At 39.1% G+C, this 20,166-nt stretch overlaps 1 pseudogene; it reads left to right on the forward strand.

The window, feature by feature from the left end:
* The first annotated feature begins 4,353 nt into the window (after positions 1-4,353).
* The window catches only part of LOC149212083 (MADS-box protein SOC1-like), a 263,852-nt pseudogene continuing 248,039 nt past the window's right edge, over positions 4,354-20,166 (forward strand).

The raw sequence follows: 20,166 nt of genomic DNA on the forward strand, positions 1-20,166 counted from the left end.
TAAAGATTCAATGTACTCATAAATACTCTCTAGGGTAATTTTACTTGGTCTCCCTTTGCTAGAAGGGTGTTTAGAAATATGACGGGAAGTAAATATATTTATGGAGCTAAATATTTTCAATAATTTTACTTTAAAAATCAAATAAATTATTTTTAAAAAATTGAATTAAAAAATTAATCATTTCCAAATATAATAAAAGCATAGTTCATTTCCAAATATTTTAGTTTAAAAATCACCCAACTCATATTAAATATGGAAAAGCATTTTTTTTTTTAAATTTACACACCATAAAAATACATATTATACAAATAGTATAATAAATATAAATATTAATAATTTAAATATATTTATTAAATAAAAATAGTATTGATAAATAAACATAGTTATTTTTTAAAATTTAATTATTTTCTCATATAATACATTGAATTTCAATACAAAAAAAATATCTTTATTCACATATATAAAATTATATGTATTTTACAAAATAATATAATAAATATTAAGGGATTTAGGCTCCCTCATTTATAATAGAAATATTATCAAATTTATTACTAATTTACTACTACTCTTTCCAATACCATTATTAAGTTTTCTAATGACACTTCGTATAAGCAGAATAATAAAACTTCCTATCCTTCGTATAAAAAAGACCGTAAAATTGCTAGGAAAGTGATGAGAGATTCTCCTAATGAAATCATTAAGCTCCGTAATATAAATATATACAAATCTCTCATTAAGAGGAACAAGAGGTCATATCTTAATAAAAGACAAGAACATCTCCACCTTTCTAAAGTTGCGTCCAAAATGTTTTGGCAGAATGTGCTTGTTCGTAACACTAAAGATAATCATTATATCCCCTTAGAAAATTGGGACAACTACCTTAAGAAGTTGTATGACTCTTCGGACACTATGGGAACCACCTTAAACACTCCTATGAAGGAGGATGTATTTTCTCTAGAAGACGTTGAGTTGGGATTAATAAGCTCGCTAATGGGAAATCTAACAATATTGAAGGAAACCAAGTTGAGATCTTTAAAATGGGAAGATCTATCCTCATTCCTTAGCTCCACAAGCTTCTCAATTTGGCTGCAGATCATGACATCCCTCAACTTTGGACGTAAAGCCTTATTGTGCCTATCTTTAAAAATGGGGACAAAAGCATACCCTCTAGCTACAGGCCCATTATAATTAGCCACATCCTAGCCAAGCTATATGGGCTCATTTTGGAAAGGAAGCTTAGCCTTTGGCTTCAAAGCTAGGGTAAAAAAGATAAAGGGAAATATGGTTTTAGTAGGCATCACTCGACTATCGCCCATATTGTCACTCTCAGGATCATTCCAGAGGAATGGCGCAATAGTAAAGCTGATCTCTTATGTTGTTTTGTTGACTTTAGAAAAGACTTTGACACTCTTCCCCGAGATAAGATTTGGAAGAGACTTGAAGAGATCATGGTTCCTCCTGAACTAAGGATTGTTGTGATTCGCCTCTACGAGACTGTCATTGCCAAGCTTAAGACCAACAAAGGGTGGTCTAAAGACATTAAATCCAATATTAGAGTTAAGCAAGTGTGTCCCCTATCCCCTACCCTTTTTGGTATTTACATCGATAAGTTAGAGGAGTGTTTGGAAACTGCAGGATGCAAGGCCACCGAGCTTGCTGGTATAATCATTACCCTTCTCCTTTATGCTGATGATATTGTTCTTCTTACAAACATCCATGATGACCTAGACAAGCAGCTTAAGACTCTTCATGTCTATTGCTCCAAGATGGGTATGATAGTTAATATCGACAAGACTAAAGTCATGATCATTAAATCTGAAAAGATCACCCATGGTAGTTTTGTTGATAATAACCATTGCTTAGAGGAGGTTTCTTCTTATAAAAATTTGGGTATTGACTTTCCTCATCAACTCAACTGGAATTATAACATCGAGAAAATGATTATTGGAGACTAAAAACCTTATTATGAGCTTGAAAACAATTGTAAGTCGATCGATCATTGAATTTGGAGTAAAAAGAGGTTCCTCTTTAAGACTCTCGTCACCCATGTTGTCTTATACGGATGTGAAGTTTTGGGTTGCAGTATATCCAGAGAATCATGGAGAAAGATTGAGATGATTCAAAAACAAATCTTCACCTAAAACCTAAAGATCAAAGGAAATACTCCCTCTCCTATCCTATTGATTGAAGTTGGTTTTTCCCCCATTGAAAGTACGACTATGTTTAGATATCTGATGTATAAGAAGAAGCTTTACAGCATGGAATCCAAGAGGCTCCCAAAAATTGCTTATAACTTTAGTCAAAACCCCCACCCTCGCCTCAAGCATGGGTGGCATAAGGATGCCCAGTCTTGGCTCAACCATTGGGGAATTAAGAAGGAAATCATTACGGGAAGCAAAGATATTCTCAAAGATATTATTACCTCAAATTTTAAGGACAAGTTGTGGGGGGATAAGGAGCTGGGGGTAAAAGGAAGCTAAGATACTATAAGGAGGTGATCAACCCCACCCTTGATAACCAGAATTATCTCTTTGTGTTGACCAACACTAAGAAAAAAGTGCACATCACTAGGATAAGAACTAATTCTCACGAGCTTCGAAGTGAGACCGGGCGGTGGTCTACTCCCAAGACTCTCTTGAACGATATAATCTGTGAAATTGCAATACTAAGAATGTGGAAGATGAAAAACACTTCTTTTTAGACTGCTCGACTCTTACTCACATCTGCTCTCAATTCCATAACATGTGCGACACTTCCAATATTCTTGACTTATTAAGCCCACCCAACTATAGATATCTTGAAGCATTTATTTCCTTTCTCTTTGATCATAGAGACAAGATTTTGAAGAACCACACTTAGATTCTTTTTCTTTCTTGAGGTTTGATAGGCTGCATTTTTTTTTTTTAATTCAACATTAATTTATTTTTTCAATTATTTAAAAACTTAACTTTTATTTTTCAAACTTTTCTCATAGGATTCCAAGAAATAATACAATAGAAAATAAACCCTAGGTAAAATAATTAATTTGAAACTTTTTATACCTAATATATTGAATTTTAATAATTTTAAAAATATTTTTTTTGAAATATTTTATATAAAAAGAATTAACCAATATGACGTAGTTAAAAATATGTTTTTTTAGGGACCAGAGACTAGTAACCACTATTTGTATCATGTACATCCACTCTAAGGGATTACCTAGTGTCGGCTCAATCACTGACGTTGACTGTGAAAGTGTCAAGGAAATTGAATTAGTGACCTTTAAATAACAAAAATACTTTGACGGGACTCTTAACTAACCCTCATAATTCTAATTAAAAATATAAACATTTAGTTTGTTTAATAATATCAAGAAATTATTTATAATTTAAAAAAAAAAAAATTACATTATTAGAACTTATATTATTTAAATAACTATAATTAAATTGTATTTTTATTTATTTAATGTATTATATTATTTTAATAATTATAAATATTTGAAAATTTAAATTGATTAACATTAATAGATAAAAACATAGACATTGAAAAATTAAGTTTAAAGTTTTCTTTTTCAATAAAAATAAATAACATCATTACAATGATAATGAATGTAAACTGAAATCAAATTTAATCTATGGGGCATTGTTTTATAGTACAAATATAGGTACATAATTTTTTAAAGATTAATGTTTTACACCTATTTAAACGTAAACTGAAATCAAATTTAATCTATGGGGCATTGTTTTATAGTACAAAAATAGGTACATAATTTTTTAAAGATTAATGTTTTACACCTATTTATGAATGTAAACTGAAATCAAATTTAATCCATGGGGCATTGTTTTATAGTACAAATATAGGTACATAATTTTTTAAAGATTAATGTTTTGCACCTATTTAATACGTACCATAATCCCTTTTTTATTTGATACCCAGAATGCTTGTTATGGATACACATATTAGTGTAAACGGTCGCAATTCGGCCATATATTTGGAGTAAGAATTCCATTTTTAACCATTTGTACACTTTGCCACGTGAATGAAGTGAATGACGAGCGCGTTTAATTTGATTTTGGTCCACATTCGGCAATGTCCGCTTTTTATGTCTTTTCGTACTGACTCTATTGCATGTGACAGAATCCGTGGGAACTGTACTGGATATTGACTATATTAGACCCCATGTACAGTATTTGTAGGTGCTGGTGGTAGATCGATGCCATTATCCTTCATTTTTTATGGCCATAGAAGTGAACACTTCTGTAATTACTATGTTTGCCCTTTCAATTTTAATGCCTCTTTTTTTCTAGTGGGCGATTGTTGAAATTCCCCTGTTTTGTTTTGAATCTGATGGAGTCTTTTGAGGCAAAAGGGAAGGGAGAGAAGGGGAGAATGGTGGGGGAAACCCCAGTTGAACAGGATTGAGAACGGGACCAGCAGGCAGGTTACTTTTTGTAAGCGCAGGAGCGGTCTGCTGAAGAAAGCTTACGAGCTCTCAGTGCTTTGTGATGCCGAAGTGGCACTTCTTGTTTTCTCCGCAAGAGGGAAGCTCTATGAGTTCGCTAATCGCTAATCCCAGGTATGTAAATTTACCCTAGATATTCGCTTGCGTTATTGTACAAATGTTATCATTACCCTGCCGATATTTTAGAATTTGGAAACCTGGGGTTTCTAATTGATCTTATATACTCGAAAGTAACATTTGGTTGCTGATGATAGTAGAGATATCATTTACATGGGCTGAGTTGAAACTTCCAACAGTTTCCTTTAGTGATCCGCTCTCTGGGGAATTCTTCCCATCCTTGCGACATTGCTTTTCCTTTTCTCATAAAGCGTTACAGACTGACACTGAGATTACAGAGCTTTTTACGGCTGTTCCTGCAATGCTAGAAGAGTGATGGATTGAATGTATTCATTTTCTGGTCCGCGTCAAAATTCAACGGTTTCAAACATTCAAATTTACACACTCGATTGCTATTGTTTTGGAAGAGCAGATTCAGTAATAATAATGGCACCGATGCTACGAAACAGAAAAAATGTTCTATCATTTCAGGAAACATTGATAACAGAAAAGCATGTTAATAAAAAGCTGGGAATAGTTTCGAGTAATTCCCAGTCCCTGAGGATTAGATAGTTGCGTGCATACCGAGTTATTCATCGAATATGCAATTGAAAATCAATACAACGTAATCCATGCAGATGTCAACACAACGTAATCCATGGTAGCATGAGCATAAGGGACGAAGACGAGATGTCAACTGATGGTCATCACTAGAACAGAACTGTACATCAATTACACCATCATCAATCAACTATGGAATATGATGTTGATGAACCTCAGTATGCGTTCTCCTCAATTATCAATTACACCACCATCAATAACTGTTAAATATGATGTTGATGAACCTCAGTATGTTTTTTCCATAATTAAAAACATAATCACATATATCTAAATAGCAATCTGGTTAACCCAATGCAAAAATGTATGTCGCTCTCATGAAAGAGCCATCTTACCAAGAATGGCCGTGATCCACGCTGTTGTTTGTGACGATAGACCATGAAACTAGACCAAATTTAAGTTTGAAAGTATAATTCTGAGTGGGTAAAACCAGTCAAAGAGACCTTCCTCTCAAGACTATTGTACAGCAGGATGATATATACCCTAAAAGTACTTCAAAATGCAGTTTACTGCCTCCAATTAATGTTATCCAATGTACCTGATTAGGCTTATTAATGTCCCTCAAGGTTGACAACAAAAGCAAAGTTGGGCATGATGTGTTAAGTAGAGGAGATTTCCTACCATCTCTCTATGCAAAGTAGCATCTAAACATGGAGTAGTCAACTTGATACCAGATACGATGGGAGTTGGTGCAGATTTGCAATCCTCGTTTTGGACCACCAAACGACGTCAAAGGCAAGGACCTACAAATTAGGTCAAAGGTCTGTTTAGGCTTTGATACGAATATGCCATTTTCTAACTGCTTGTAGTTTACTCTATGGCCTCCAACTCAAATGCTTAGATAGGTTCATTCTTTATTATAGAAATGTAATGGAGTTTTAAAAAGAAGCTGATTCACATAAAAGATTAGATGGACATCGTCTTCATCATCATGTCCCATGTAGAGACTCATTATCTGTAGAACAGAACTGTATGTCAATTACACCACCAACTGTGGAATATGTTGTTGATGAACCTCAGTATGCGTTCTCCATAATTAAAAAATAATCACATTTATCTAAATAGCAATCTAGTTAACGCAATATAAAAACGTAGGGTGCTCTCGTGGAAGAGCTAGATTACCAAGAATGGTCCTGATCCACGCTACTGTTTGTGACGATAGACCATGAAACTACACCATACCCTTAAAATAATTCAAAATATCTTTTGTTGCCTCTAATGTTATCAGTGTAACTTGTGAAGCTCATTAATGTCCCTCAAGGTTGACAACAGAAGCAAAGTTGGGCGTCATGTGTTAAGTAGAGGAGATTGCCTACCATCTCTCTATGCAAGGTAGCATCTAGACGTTGAATAGTACACTCTGTAGTCTACTTCATACCAGATACAATAAGAGTTGGCGTAGGTTTGCAATTCTCTTTGTGGAACATCGAAATTAGGTCACTGGCAAGGACCTACAAATGAGGTCAAAGGCCTGAGGCATTGATATAAATATTCCATTTTCTTTTGAGCTCTAGTTAGGCTTTGATACAAATATGCCATTTTCTAACGGCTTGTAATTTACTCTATGGACACCAAATCAAATGCTTACATAGGTTCATTCTTTATTATAAAAATCTAGTGGAGTTTTAAGAGCAAGATTATTCACATAGAAGATTAGATGGACAATGTTTTCATCTCCCATGCAAAGGTTCATATTTGAATGGCAATGGATGAATGCATTTTTAGAAGAATTTTTAGTCCATAAAAGACTAAGTTGTTGTTATATGTAGGTCTTTTCACATAAATTTTATTAAAAAATGTGTTCTTGATATCCATTTGATGTGTGTGTTAACTGAACAATGGATTGTGTAGTGGGTTTTTTATAAACAAGTTGCCCACACACAACAACACCATGGTTACCCCTACATGGAATTTAAGACATGGATGGGGCTTAAATCCCATGTTATACCACATTCCCTACCCATGAAGAGGAAATTGTGTCCATATTTACTTCATCAAAACATGTAGTAGAGTAATTAAGGACCTCCTTCTATAAGTAAGCTTCAACTATCAAGCTTGCCTTGTGCCACTTAAATTGAGCATCTTATTTGAACCTATTTTTGAATATACATTTCCACCCAACAACATTCTTCAAGGTAAAATAGAAAACCATTTTGCTTTTGTGATCCTTCATTAACAAGTTATTGTTTATTTTCATTGCATCCTTATGGGTTGTTCACCTTAGGATTCTTCATGTCTTTGTGTCTCATGTCTACATGATATTTTCTATAACAAAAATCTCTATATAACATGTGCCCATAATCTTTGTAACAAGAGAAAATGTTACCAATTCATATCTAGGGTCATGATAGTCTAAATCAAGATTCCTTGTTTCCTAAGAATTAGTCATAACTTCTTGTACAACTTTATTCCATACAATGAAGAAATAGCGTGTAATAGGAGATTTGTAAACTCTTTGATGAATTATTTCCATGTCAACAAAAATAATAAAACAATTTGATGATGAATCTCAACATGAAGCAGGGGTGTTCTCATACAACTCAACATATGTGCAAATAATAACTTCTCATCTCTAGATCATTCACCTAGTAGACCTTAACATCTTTAATGTCTAATAGGAAATATGTTATAATGACTCTTAGGCTTCATATTTTTATGCTTCTTGTTAGGGATGTGAGATCAAGCGCCAAATCAAAAAACTTTCAACTCAACTATTTTGGGCTTTGATCCACTCTATGCCTCCCTTGTATTTATCCCCTTCACAACTCTAGTGGAATCTACTTGTTGAGATATAACAAGTTCATTCAACTAGCTATGTTGAAAAGCTTTGTTTTTATTTTATTTTCTTATTTTACCATGTACCATGCTGTTACCGGGAATAGTGTCTATGCAGAATTGCTAATCCCACTAAGGCTAGTGGCTACCTTAGAAACAAACAAACTAAAACTACTTTCGTTTTCCTTTATGAGAGATAGATGAGAGAAGAATAAAGGAGACCAACCTCTGTCTTGCGCTTGGTTCCTTGCTCGATTCCTCTCTCTTCTGATAGTCCTTTGCTACTCGCTTTCTTGTATACCTAGCTTCAGAGAGTACCTGTAGAATCAAAGCAGCGTAACACTATATGAGAACATAGATCTATTATCATAAACAATATAGGATCAGATGTAAATTGACCATACAAATGCATAAAACATAAATCATACAAGAGTATGGAGGAAAACTTGAATAGCTTTATTGATAATCAAGAAAGAGCCAAGAGAACTACAACCAATTGTTCTGACCCAACATCATCCTCTCAGCAAGAAGCCCTTCTTCACCTCATGAAAAGCTTAGATCACCCAACACTATGATATTGCACCAAGAAACCAGCAGCACTTCCTTACAAGATGCAAAATTCCAGCCTTTGGATCTCTGGGATGAGGGATCCATATATAGACGTCTGCAAGGGAGGTGAGTCGGCGTTTGAGAGTTGATTAGTGTCTTCTCTCTGATAGTTCTTGATTCCACTTGGAGATTGATGATCTCTTACTCATCCCTGGTCGAATTTAGAGAGGCAAGTGTCACAAGAGAAGTTTCTGGAAGATTCCATGCTTCTCCACCTTGCGGATTGACCCTGCCATTTGTCCCTTCTCGCCCATCGCACCCCATAGAAGGGCTTTTTGAAATGCATCGCACCTACTGTGTGTATTTAGGTGGGATGCAATGCACTTTGCCTATGGAGCAGGTGAAATGGTCCAGTTTTGACCAGTTCTGAGTAGTTTTTCATGGAGAACTTCTGGGAGAAGATGTAATCAGTTGACCTTGTTCCTTTAGGGGTCGGAACAACACTTTTAGGGACTTAAGAGCCCTTGGTTTATTGACATTTATGATTGGGGTTGCAGTGCCCAAAAATGTCTATAACAGTTGCCCCCTAAAGCATGAGGTCATTAATTTGTTGATGTCGGGTGAAATGCTTTATCATGAGGATCTGAAGTTATTTCAAGCTGGAAGGAGACCTGTAATAAGATACAATACAATACATTATCTTCATAATATTTTCATGATCTAGCTAAGGCGGGCATTCCCATGCTCATCTTTATAAATTCATTTTCATGTACATGAGACAGACAATCGTCTGAGTGTAGACTGATGATTCTGGTAGAGCCATCATCCCTTAGATTGGATGATTATCTGTGCAGCAATGATGTACATTTGATGTCTTTATTTTCCTGAATATATATCGCAGCTCGGATGGATGAAACTAGATCCGGGGTCTTCAATCTGGTTCGATCTTCACTCAAAGTACAAGTCAATCCATGTGAGAGATGTTCTGGAGTCGAACATGGAAAGACATCGCCTGATTACCAGCCAATGATGTAAGCCGTTAACAGGCGCGAGAGGAATCACCGATAATGATGATGACCCTCAAGGTACTACAGTACAATTTACGTGGTGTGAATAAAGGACTTGGCGTCGAACACCACGCAAAATCTTTCGGTCGAAGGCCATTGATGTAAACCTGTCGCCGGAAGTGAGAAACTTGCCATTGAGGCATGCAAGCTTCAAAGTACTGAAAGGGTTGTTCCTAGATCGGCTTCTTGGATAATGAGCTGATGTCGACAAGAAGCAATCCGTCATAGGAGGGCCTTAGTGAATCCCACATCAATGACACGGAACGGAGCAAATGATTTTAATGGAGGTGAAAACGATCTGGTGATATACGGTTCAGGGTGGCGGTCATGAAAGAATGGAGCGAAGATGTATTATAGTGGGTGAGACACAGGTGAATTCTCTGAGTGACTTCTCTTGAACATATCGGCGACACTGACATGATGGATTGGTAGCATTAACCCCAAAAGTGGATGGTGTGATGGAACCATGGTGATGTGACCAGTGAATGGAACAACCCAACTCGACTTGGATGCAGAGTGAAAGTATCATGTTCAAGAGCGACTTGCTACCAACAAAGTTTCTTCAAGTTTTCTTCCCAATTTTCCCCCAGTCATTGTTGACCAGTACCTCTTTATTTTTGTCATGCTTGAGGAGGATAGCATATGCTTGTTCTATAATTTTCCCTTCGGGCAAACCCATCCCTATGTTTTAACGAGCCTAGCGACAGTGAAACTCGTTCTTGTCTGTTATGGACAAGTTTGTCGCTATTAGGTTTTAACGAGTTTAACGACAAAGATAACTCGGTCCTTTTCAATTTTAGAGAGTCTGAAAAGGGATGTAAAGGAAACTCCAAAAATCTTTTTTCATCATCTAATCCCTTAAGTTCGAAAAAGTGTAAAATAATACAGAAGGGATGAGTTTTCGGTACTTTTAACGAGCCGAACAAAACAAGCGCTCGATCTTTTTGTGTAATAATCACTCAGGTCCAAAAAGATTAAAATCTAAAGGAGGAATAGCACTTTCGGTCACTTTAATGAGCTGGAGAGGCCAATGGCTCGGCAATCTTTTCATATTTTACGAGTCAGTTGAAAAGAGCTTAAAGGAGACTCGTCTTTGAGGAACGAGTGATAAATTCGGGTAGCAGCTGATTCCAGGTAAGGTTTGGAATTTTCCAATCACGGCAGTGTTATAAGGATGGCTAACAAGATCACTCTTCGCAGCTGTTCCTCAAAATGGGTAAACAATCAAGTGGAGGTGAATGATCGGCCAATACAGAGTGGAGGTGATGATGAGAACACGACCAAGGCTTCAAAGGCTGAAGTACTACATTCACGACGGTTATTTATCGGAAATTGGTTCATTTTTTATTTTAAAATGAGCTTAAACGCTGGGGGAAACACTTGCTCATTGCTTATGTTTATTTTTTAACGAGCTTGAAGTCTGCGTTAAAACTGCTCGATATAACGGTCATTTCTTGACTTTACCATTAATAGCTTTGTTCCTTCAAAGATTGTACTGCATGCTCAATCGCTTCATCAAACTAGTTAGAAATGAACAATATATTTTTGAAAAATGAGTGAAGACACTAATATTTTACTTGAATTATGTAAAAAGTAATTTCAAAGTGCTTTTACCTCTCATTTTACCATTTCATTTGAACTTTGGCTTGTTGGAGCTTTGGAGGTGCTTTCCTCCTTGATTTTCACCAGCTGATTCCGGGAGATTCTGTGGACAATTTTTGGCGTCGTCTGGACCAGGTAGGAGCTAAACCTGAGCTCTTTCATTTCATCCTTTCCATTTTGCATTCTGAGCCTGATTTCTGGTTTTTCTGAGCCTCTGGGGTTTGAAAAACTCGCTCTGGCTCCATCGCACACTTTCTATATCGAAAGGTGCGTTGCATGTCGGCCTACTCACTGGACAGTTGGCATGCAACGCACCCAGAACAATGCTGGAGGTGCAATGGGCGCAAGGAGGGAAATTTGTTCACAGTTTTCAATGGAAATTTTTGCCTCTTTCTCACCAAATCAGGATCTAACTCTTCCCTTGTTTGTTTTCGGAGATTCATTGGAGCAAAATGCCTATTACATGGTGAGAATGTGAGCATGAAGAAGAGGACATGCTTGCTTTACATGATCCGGTTACAGTAAATGCACTGCGGAACTGTGGCCTGCTAAGTTTTTCCGCATCTCTAGCATGAGGCAACAAATCAACTTGCTGTAGTATTTGCTCGATGCTTGGGACCCTACTAGCCAGGTGTTCCAGATTAGGGGCAAATCCATCCCCTTGACTGTCGTGGACATCTATTTTTTGACCGGCTTATCGAGGCGGGGTGCCCCTATCTCCTTATCAGGTTTGGCCTGCGGGGGTGAATCTGTGAGAGATTATATTCGCAGGTATTGCAGAGAGGGATCTCAGCCGAGTAAAGACAGCAAGATCATCATCCGAGATGTCACTGACAGGTCCCTGAGGACCATTCTGTTCACCTTTGGTAGGATGGCTGGTGGTGCGGCTCTTCATGTGGCCAACCGGTCTTATATGCAGTATGCCTTAGAATGTCTTGAACCGAAGGTGTTCAACTGGTGTGATGCAGTACTCCTTGTGATGAAAGAACAGTTGACCAAGGTGAAAAATGGAAGATTGAAGAACTTTGGATATGGTTCTATTTTGATGCAGAGATGGGTAGACCATATGTCCAGACATGCTGGTCAGTCTCAGATTTCCTTTTCTGATACCTTCTTCGGGTGGTTCGATCGTCAGGAGATGGTTTTTTCCGAATATCCATATGCTGGTATGGACTTCCGGGGTGACCCGGATTTGGTACTGTCGGCTGGTGAGCAGTGGGGTGCCATTGGTAAATTCTTTGAACATATTTCTGTTTATCGTTTCTCTTTTATAATGTCCTTGCGCTTTATTCTGTCAAGACTAATCAAAACTCATGTGCTCATGCAGATGTTGTTTCTGTTCAGCCAGTAGTACACCTGAGAGTGTCAACTGCCGCTCCAGCAGGAGAGGCTGTGGGAAGGGCTATCCTTCGCGACCTTGATGTGGCCGAGACTCTTTCAGCATTATAGGATCAGGTCGAGGGCCTCACTCTCGCTATTCCAGATGTGAGAACTGACGAGCTGCCTCTGAGGTTGCAGTGACATACTACTGGCGTGCCAAGTCGATGGACTAGGCTTTTACGCATGATTGCACAGGCGGTGACTTGTTATCACCAGCATCATTAGACTAGGGTGCCCCTTAGCGTTTTGAGTTTTGGGTCATTTGACCAATTTTGTCTTGGTTAGAGAACATTATGTGTGAACCATAAACAGTTATATATATATTTTTTATTTTTGGAGTTTTATTTTGGTTAAGTTACATGATCCGACTGCAAATATTGATGAAATGTTTCTTTTTATAAATGTTGCAAATGTCTATCTAACACATAATTTGCCAATGAGTCAGTTAATGTGTTTAAATTTATGGAAATATGCTGATATTGAATAAAATCAAATTGCCTTTCCAAAATCTTGACCTTTAGGAACATGCGATAGATAGCTGGATTTTGGACGGAGTAGATACCAGTGAGCTGTAGTATGACGAGTTGTGAGTCTAGCTTGACGACCAGTCGGCGTATGCCATGTGTGATGGCATCAGAGAGAAGTTCTATCAACGCGCTATATTCAGCGATGTTATTCGTTGATCGACCAATACATACCCCTCTAAAACTTACTAACTCGCCGCTTGGATCAAAAATGGCCCAGGCCGTAGAAGATAGGTTCCGCGAACTACGACTCGCTCCGTCGGCATATCCAACAAAAGATTCCAATAGGTTCGACATCTGCGACAAATGTAAAAAGTGGATTTACTTGACCAAAACGATTACCCTTAGTGAAAACAAAAATGTAACAAAAGCATGCAGGTTACCACACTGAATCATGCATAGTAACGCTTAAGGTACAACCCGTTACGGGGTTGCGCCAGTGGAATTCTATCGTGATCCATTAACTCGTAGGCTCCTTTTGCTAACACTCACTTAACAATATAGGGGCACATCCCTAAAGACTTGAATTTACCTGCTCCTAATTTATCAGATTCCTGGTCATAAAGCAAGACCAAGTCACCTTCCGAGAAGATACAAGGTTTGACATTCTTGTCGATCTGTGCCTTGACTCGTTTCTTATGGGCTTCGTTAGCCAAAGTGGCATCACGACGGGTTTCATCCAATTGGATTAGTTCCAAGAAACGAGCCTCCTCTTCTGAAGTTTCGGGGAGAAGGTCGATTGGGAGTTTGAGGGACGAGATTTCACATTAAACTGGTAAGATTGCTTCTAGGCCATACACCAGTTGGAAGGGTGTAAACCTGGTCGCATTTCTTACTGATGATTGGTATGCCCACAAGGCTAAGTACAGGATCATGTGCCTACTCCTTTTGTGGACTCCAATCATCCTTTGTAGCATGCGCTTTAGGACCTTGTTGATTGCTTCAACTTGTCCGTTGGAACGCTGAATCTGGCGACTACATGATTGAAAAAGAAAAGGGCAGCTGTTTCACTAGTGTTAACTAATGTAGGCATCGCCTCGGCCCATTTGGTAAAATAGTCCACTGCGACTATGATGTACCCATGCCCCCCGGTCGAGGTGGGGTTACATGTCATGAAATCAATGCCCCATTTGGCGAACGGCCCAACAGCAACTATTGGCTGCAGAGGTGCGGGTGGTCTTCTAGTTTTGCTATCGAAAATTTGACAGGCATGGCAACTTTTGACTGCTGTTATGCAATCTTTGAACATTGTTGGCCAGAAGTATCCTGCTCATAAAATGTTTTGCGCCGTAGCGTAACCGGATTGATGCCCTCCACACGCGCCTGAATGGCAATCATTCAGGACTTTTTCGACTTCCTCATGGGTGAGGCACCTCCTCAGAACTGTATCGACACCAGGACAGTAAAGCGTGTTACCGACGATCATGTAGTCTTTTGATTGGTATCGAATATGTTTTTGTTCGGAGCGGGAGGTATTAGGCCTATATTTTTGGGTTTGGAGATAGATGATTATATCTCCATACCACGGATTGCTTGAAGATATCAGAAACAAAGATTCATCCACGATTGTTTTTTCGGATGTTTCATTGTTGGACAACGATGGGAGATCGCATAATAATTCTGCGAAAACCAGGGCTTTCTTTGACTTGGATTTTAAAAATTCCAGATCAAACTCTTGTAGAATTGCTATCCATTTTGAATATTTGCCCCCCAGCAACTGTCGCGACAATATATAAGTCATGGGGTTGCAATCTGACAGAATGGTAGTTTTTCGAAAGAGGACATAGTGTTGAAATCTCTGTATCGCTTGAACAGCTGTGAGCGCTAGCTTTTCAACATAAGAATATTTGCTTTCTGTATCATTTAAGTTCCTACTTAAATAATATATAGGATGTTCAATTCTGTTGTCTTCTTGAACTAAAACCATTGCGATGGTTGTATCTGTTGCAGCCAGATACAGGTTAAAGTCTTTTTGATAATTAGGAGTGTACATTAATGATGCTTTCATTAGGGATTCCTTTAAAGCATCAAAGGAAGCTTGCGCGACCTGATCCCAGACGAAGGGCACTTCCTTTTTCAATAGACGTGTATAACCTTTAGCAAGTTCAGCGTAATTTGGAATGAACCTCCTCAGAAAGTTTGCTTTCCCTTGGAGTTTATGAATCTGAAGCAAATTTGAAGGTGGAGGCAAATTAATGATTGCCTGAACCTTACATGGGTCGAGACGAATCCCGTCCTTTGAGACTACAAAGCCAAGTAAACGACCAGAACTGACACAGAACACACATTTGTGTGGATTGAGTCGTATCTTGTAGTGTCGGCAACGTAGAAATATCGCTCTTAAATGCTGCGGATGATCAGTCCGCTTTCGCGAATGAGCCGGAAGGTCATCGAGATATGGTTGAACGATGTTTTTGATGTCATGGAAGGCATAATTCATTGCCCTCTGAAACGTTGCCCCTGCGTTCTTTAAACCAAAGGGTAATTTGCGATATGCGAATGTGCCCCATGGACAAATAAATGCAGTCTTTGACTGGTCCTGTGGGCGGATATTTATTTGATTATACCCGGAGAATCCATCCATGAATGAAAAGATTTCGCATCCGGCGCATTCATCAATTATCTGGTCAATAAAGGGTGTAGGGTAGTTGTCTTTTGGACAAGCTTGATTTACATCCCTATAATCGACGCACACTCTAATTGTTCCTTGTTTTTTCATCACAGGAACAATGTTCGATACCCAATCAGTTAGAGGAACCGGGTAAATGAAACCAGCATGGAGAAGTTTTTCAACTTCTGCCTTAATGGCAGCGGCTTTCTTGGGGTGCACCTGCCGTAGCCGTTGTCGTACTAGTTTGACATCTGGATACATCTTAATTTCGTGTACAACTATACTCGAGTCAATGCCTGGCATTTCATCATATGACCAAGCAAAGACATCTTTGAATTCGTGAAAAAGAGCGTTATATATTTTCAGTTCTGAGGGAGAACAACATTTGCCAACATAAATATTCTCTACAACATCTGTTTTGGTCGAGATATTTATGGCGATAGTCTCTTCAACGTTGGACAAGTTTCGCTCGGAATCCACCGTGTTTACAGTATTTGATAGGAAATCAAAAACTGAAGGATGATGAAGGTCGTCAGGAGTATCTTCTTTACAATCCGGAAGATGGGAACGATGGTGGTAATCTTCCCATGGCATTCCTTCAATTACCATTGATTGAATAATTCCTTCGTCGGTGCAATGCACTTGCGACCAAGGATCTGAAGGGGTGCCATATTCCTTAGACCTACCTATCCAAACGCTTGATGAGCGTTGATTTAGGTTTGCCTCCCATGCTAGAAACATTGATTGCTACAATATTTCTATTGGGCTTGGAGGCAATACCTGCGTATGATCCATGTTTATATCGTTTTCTGAGATCTTTTGAATCGAAGATATCATATTGCAGGTCCCTACCAACGCTGCTTCCGCTAGATTGATTGGAGGCGGAAGGGAAAAAGTCCCCATTAATATAGGGTCTTTTAGTAGGCCTACTCCGATATTTTGAAGTGAATGGGGGCTTCCATGGATCATCGGAATGCTTCCCGTAACTTGGGAACCATTTGGGAGGAAAGTTTGTTGATCGACGATTGTAATCCCTCCTTGAAAGGGAAATGCAATCTTCCTAAAGTACGTCGACACAACAGCAGCCATAGCATATATCCATGGTCTTCCCAGTAGGATGTTGTAATCGAGGTTTCCGTCGATAACTTCGACATCTATGTCTACTATTTTCCCCCTTAGTTCAACTTGCAAGTTACTTAGAATACCGTATGGGGTATATGTTCGTCCGTCAAATGCTTTTAATGTTGTTGAGGATCGTGACAAAGTTGGAGATCCCAAAGTTTTCCAGCAACTCATCGACATAATACATGTAGATGCCCCCTCATCAATAATTGTTCGATGAACAGTTTTGTTGAGGGCTTTCACTTGAATGAGGAAAGCTAGTTGAGCTGGTAACTGAGGATCATATCATTTATGATTAAAGGACACAAGATCAGAATCCTTTGGGTCTATCCCACCAATAGCTGATAACAAAGCCTACTTTTGGGATGGGCAATTTTGCAGTACCTCAAGCGTCGACATAGCGGAGGGCGATTGGGCCAGATCTTCCACTATATTATAATGCTGTGCCGCTCTGGCACGAGGATTAAATGTCGACTTGTGTACTACTCCCTTTGGCGGTTTTATTGTCAGTTCAGGAATGATGGGCGGCGCAACTTCCATCGAAGTTGTTGTCGAACTACTAGGTTGATCTTTATCCTTGTTGCTCGACAGCTGTGGATTCCCGTAATCTTTGTTCCTTGTCGATATCAAAGCATCATTTTGCTGCTTGGAAATCGACAACATCAGCACTTGGGACGGGGAAGCATTTCCGCTGTCAACCAGATTTGTTCCTGGATTTGGAAACGGATCAGTCAGTACTGCTCAGGTTTTTGAATTCTTACAGAATTTCTTAAGCTCAGCTTTAAATGGACAGTCTTTTGTCCAATGATCCTCATCACATATTATCCATGGATTTCTTGGTTTCCTATTTCTAGTAGGGTTTGCAGAAGATTTTTCAGGTGATGATTCCTCCTGTTTCTTCTTCTTCCCTTTGTTTTTCTTCTTGCCTCCTGGTTGTTTGGTTTCTTTGCCTTTATCAGTCGAGATGGCATTTACTTCCGAGGCGAGAAGCTCTTCTTTCGCATTTTGACTGGAAATCTTACGGGCCATTTTAGATGTAGCCTTTGTCGATTTCGTGTCTGTTGCGCCAATCACGCCATCGCCAGCATGAGAGTCATTGTTCGATTAGGAGGAGGGGGGACTGAGAATTCCGTTCTGGGAGCGTCAGGTATTTTATCGTAGAGCGTGCCAGACTGAGTATAAATCAAGTCTAATTATTGCGCACGAGCAATAACTTGCTCTTCGGTGACGACTCCTCCTTTTGCCACATCTTCCGTGATGGAAGGCAATAATGACTTAATAAACCATTCAGCTAAAAGCTGATCAGGAACATAAGTTTTTACCATTCTACGATGACGTTGCCACTCATGAATATGATCGGATATGTGAGTGGCCGTTGTTTGCTTGAAATTGGTAAGAAGTTCCGTTCCCGTTTCGTACCTTATCGGTAACTGAAAATGGGTTAAAAAGGTTGTGGCTAGGGTACTGAAGTTGTCAAACGAAGCTCTGGGTAATTTGATATACCATTTTGCTACCGGACTAGTTAACGTCCTTTGAAAAAGGCAAAGCCTAATCGAATCATCGTTTAGGGTGTTTGATGAACACCACAGATGGAAGGTCATCACATGATTCGACGGATCTTCACTCGGATTTCCATTAAATTTAGGAATATCTGACGGAAGTTTATGCGGAATCGCTGGCCACCAAGGGGCATAGGCGATTGGATCTTTTGTTAACCGATTCAGATCTGGTAACTCTAAAGTCGCCACGAAGGGTAACTGTTGATTCAGGTTAGGCGAAGCATACCCAAGATAAGATGGAATTGCCTGAGTAGTTGGTCTCTTCTTACCAGCATAATGCATTTGATGCTAGTAACTTTGGTAAGGTTGATGGGCATAACCATTGTAGAATGGTTGATTTTGACCATTTTGAATATATGGTTGCCCACTATTTGCAAAGATTTGTTGCTCAGATCCTTGGTATACCTGTTGGAATTGCGGTTGTTGGTATTGCACCAGCCATGGTTGCGAAGCCATGTGCTGTTGTCTGATACTAACTGTTTGACCAAGATGAGGGGTAATTGTACCTGTTTGGGCCTGTGTCATTCCACTAGTTGGCGATTGTGGTTTAGTCGCAGGGTCAAGAGGCTGTTGCATTACAACCTAAGAAACCTGAGGTTGGCATACAACAGGCAGTGTTTGTACTTGCGACACTATCACAATAGCTGGCGTAGTTGGTATATTTGACATAGGTAAACATTGTTGCATTGAATACACTACTCTTGGTTGTTGAGGTAGTATCGGCACCCAACCGTTAGATGTAATTCCAGCATAACCTGAATTTTGTTGTGAAGTCCCATATGGTTGTGCTCCCGGAGGAGACAATGAAAGGGTATATTGCCCCCATACGGTGGTAATCCGGTGCTTAAAGGAATTGTTTTCCCTTGAGGACTGGACTGCCCAAATTGACACCCTGAAGGATCAATTTGCTGAGACTCAACATAAGAGTTTCCGGATACTATTCCGGATGAACAAACAGGAACGGACCATACTGTCGAAATAGCCCCTAAGTGGGCCCCTTCTAGCGATTGAGAGCTAGTTGGGACAGATGGTATACCGACGAACATTGTCGGAGTGACAGCAGGAAGTTCTGCCGTCGCTGTGTCGGACGACACAGTCCTAGATGTCGACGGTTGTTCAGACATTTCTAGTCTATCCAAAAGATTGCCTAGCGATTCTACAGGAGCTTCCGATGGCGGTAGACTAATTTCTGATGAAGAAGGATACAGAGTGATCCCGACTCCAAATTGCGATGGAGTACTAGATGGAGGATCCTCCACAATCTCTTCTATAGCAATCAGACCAGGTGGAAGAGGTAGACCGTCTGGTCCGTAAAATATTTTTGGTGCCGAAGAAGGTATGGAATCTGCAGCGACAAATGTTTGGGGAATAACACCCTCCGAATCAGTTGTAGATGGAATTGGTTCAGTAACACAAGTGTTTACCCTCACACTAGGATCAGTGCTACTGTCCTTCGGTGGCTGCTGAACTTCTTCTGTAAAGGCAGGGATACCAGAAATGTTTGGAGTAACCGGAGTCTCTGATGGTGTTGGAACACTTGTTCTAACTTTACCAGGGGATTTGGAACCGATTAAATGAGTTCGCTTTGTCCGTAACAGTTTCGCTTTCGGAGACAAAGACGGTTGTCTCGTAAGTCCCCACGAACGACGGGGTTTCAGTTGACTTTCTTCCACGATTGCGGATTACTCGATCAACTAAAAATCAAGGGGAAGTATGTTTCCGAATTAGATGAATTTTAGACGCTTTGACACAACTTGTTTTTTCAATTTTTAAGAGTCGAGAAAAAACAAAAGATGACTCTAGTCGCCTTCTATTTTTAATG

Source organism: Pinus tabuliformis, chromosome 1_1 (genome assembly GCF_031772625.1).
Source record: "Pinus tabuliformis cultivar Carrire ecotype Pingquan chromosome 1_1, CPIR1, whole genome shotgun sequence".
NCBI lineage: Eukaryota > Viridiplantae > Streptophyta > Pinopsida > Pinales > Pinaceae > Pinus > Pinus tabuliformis.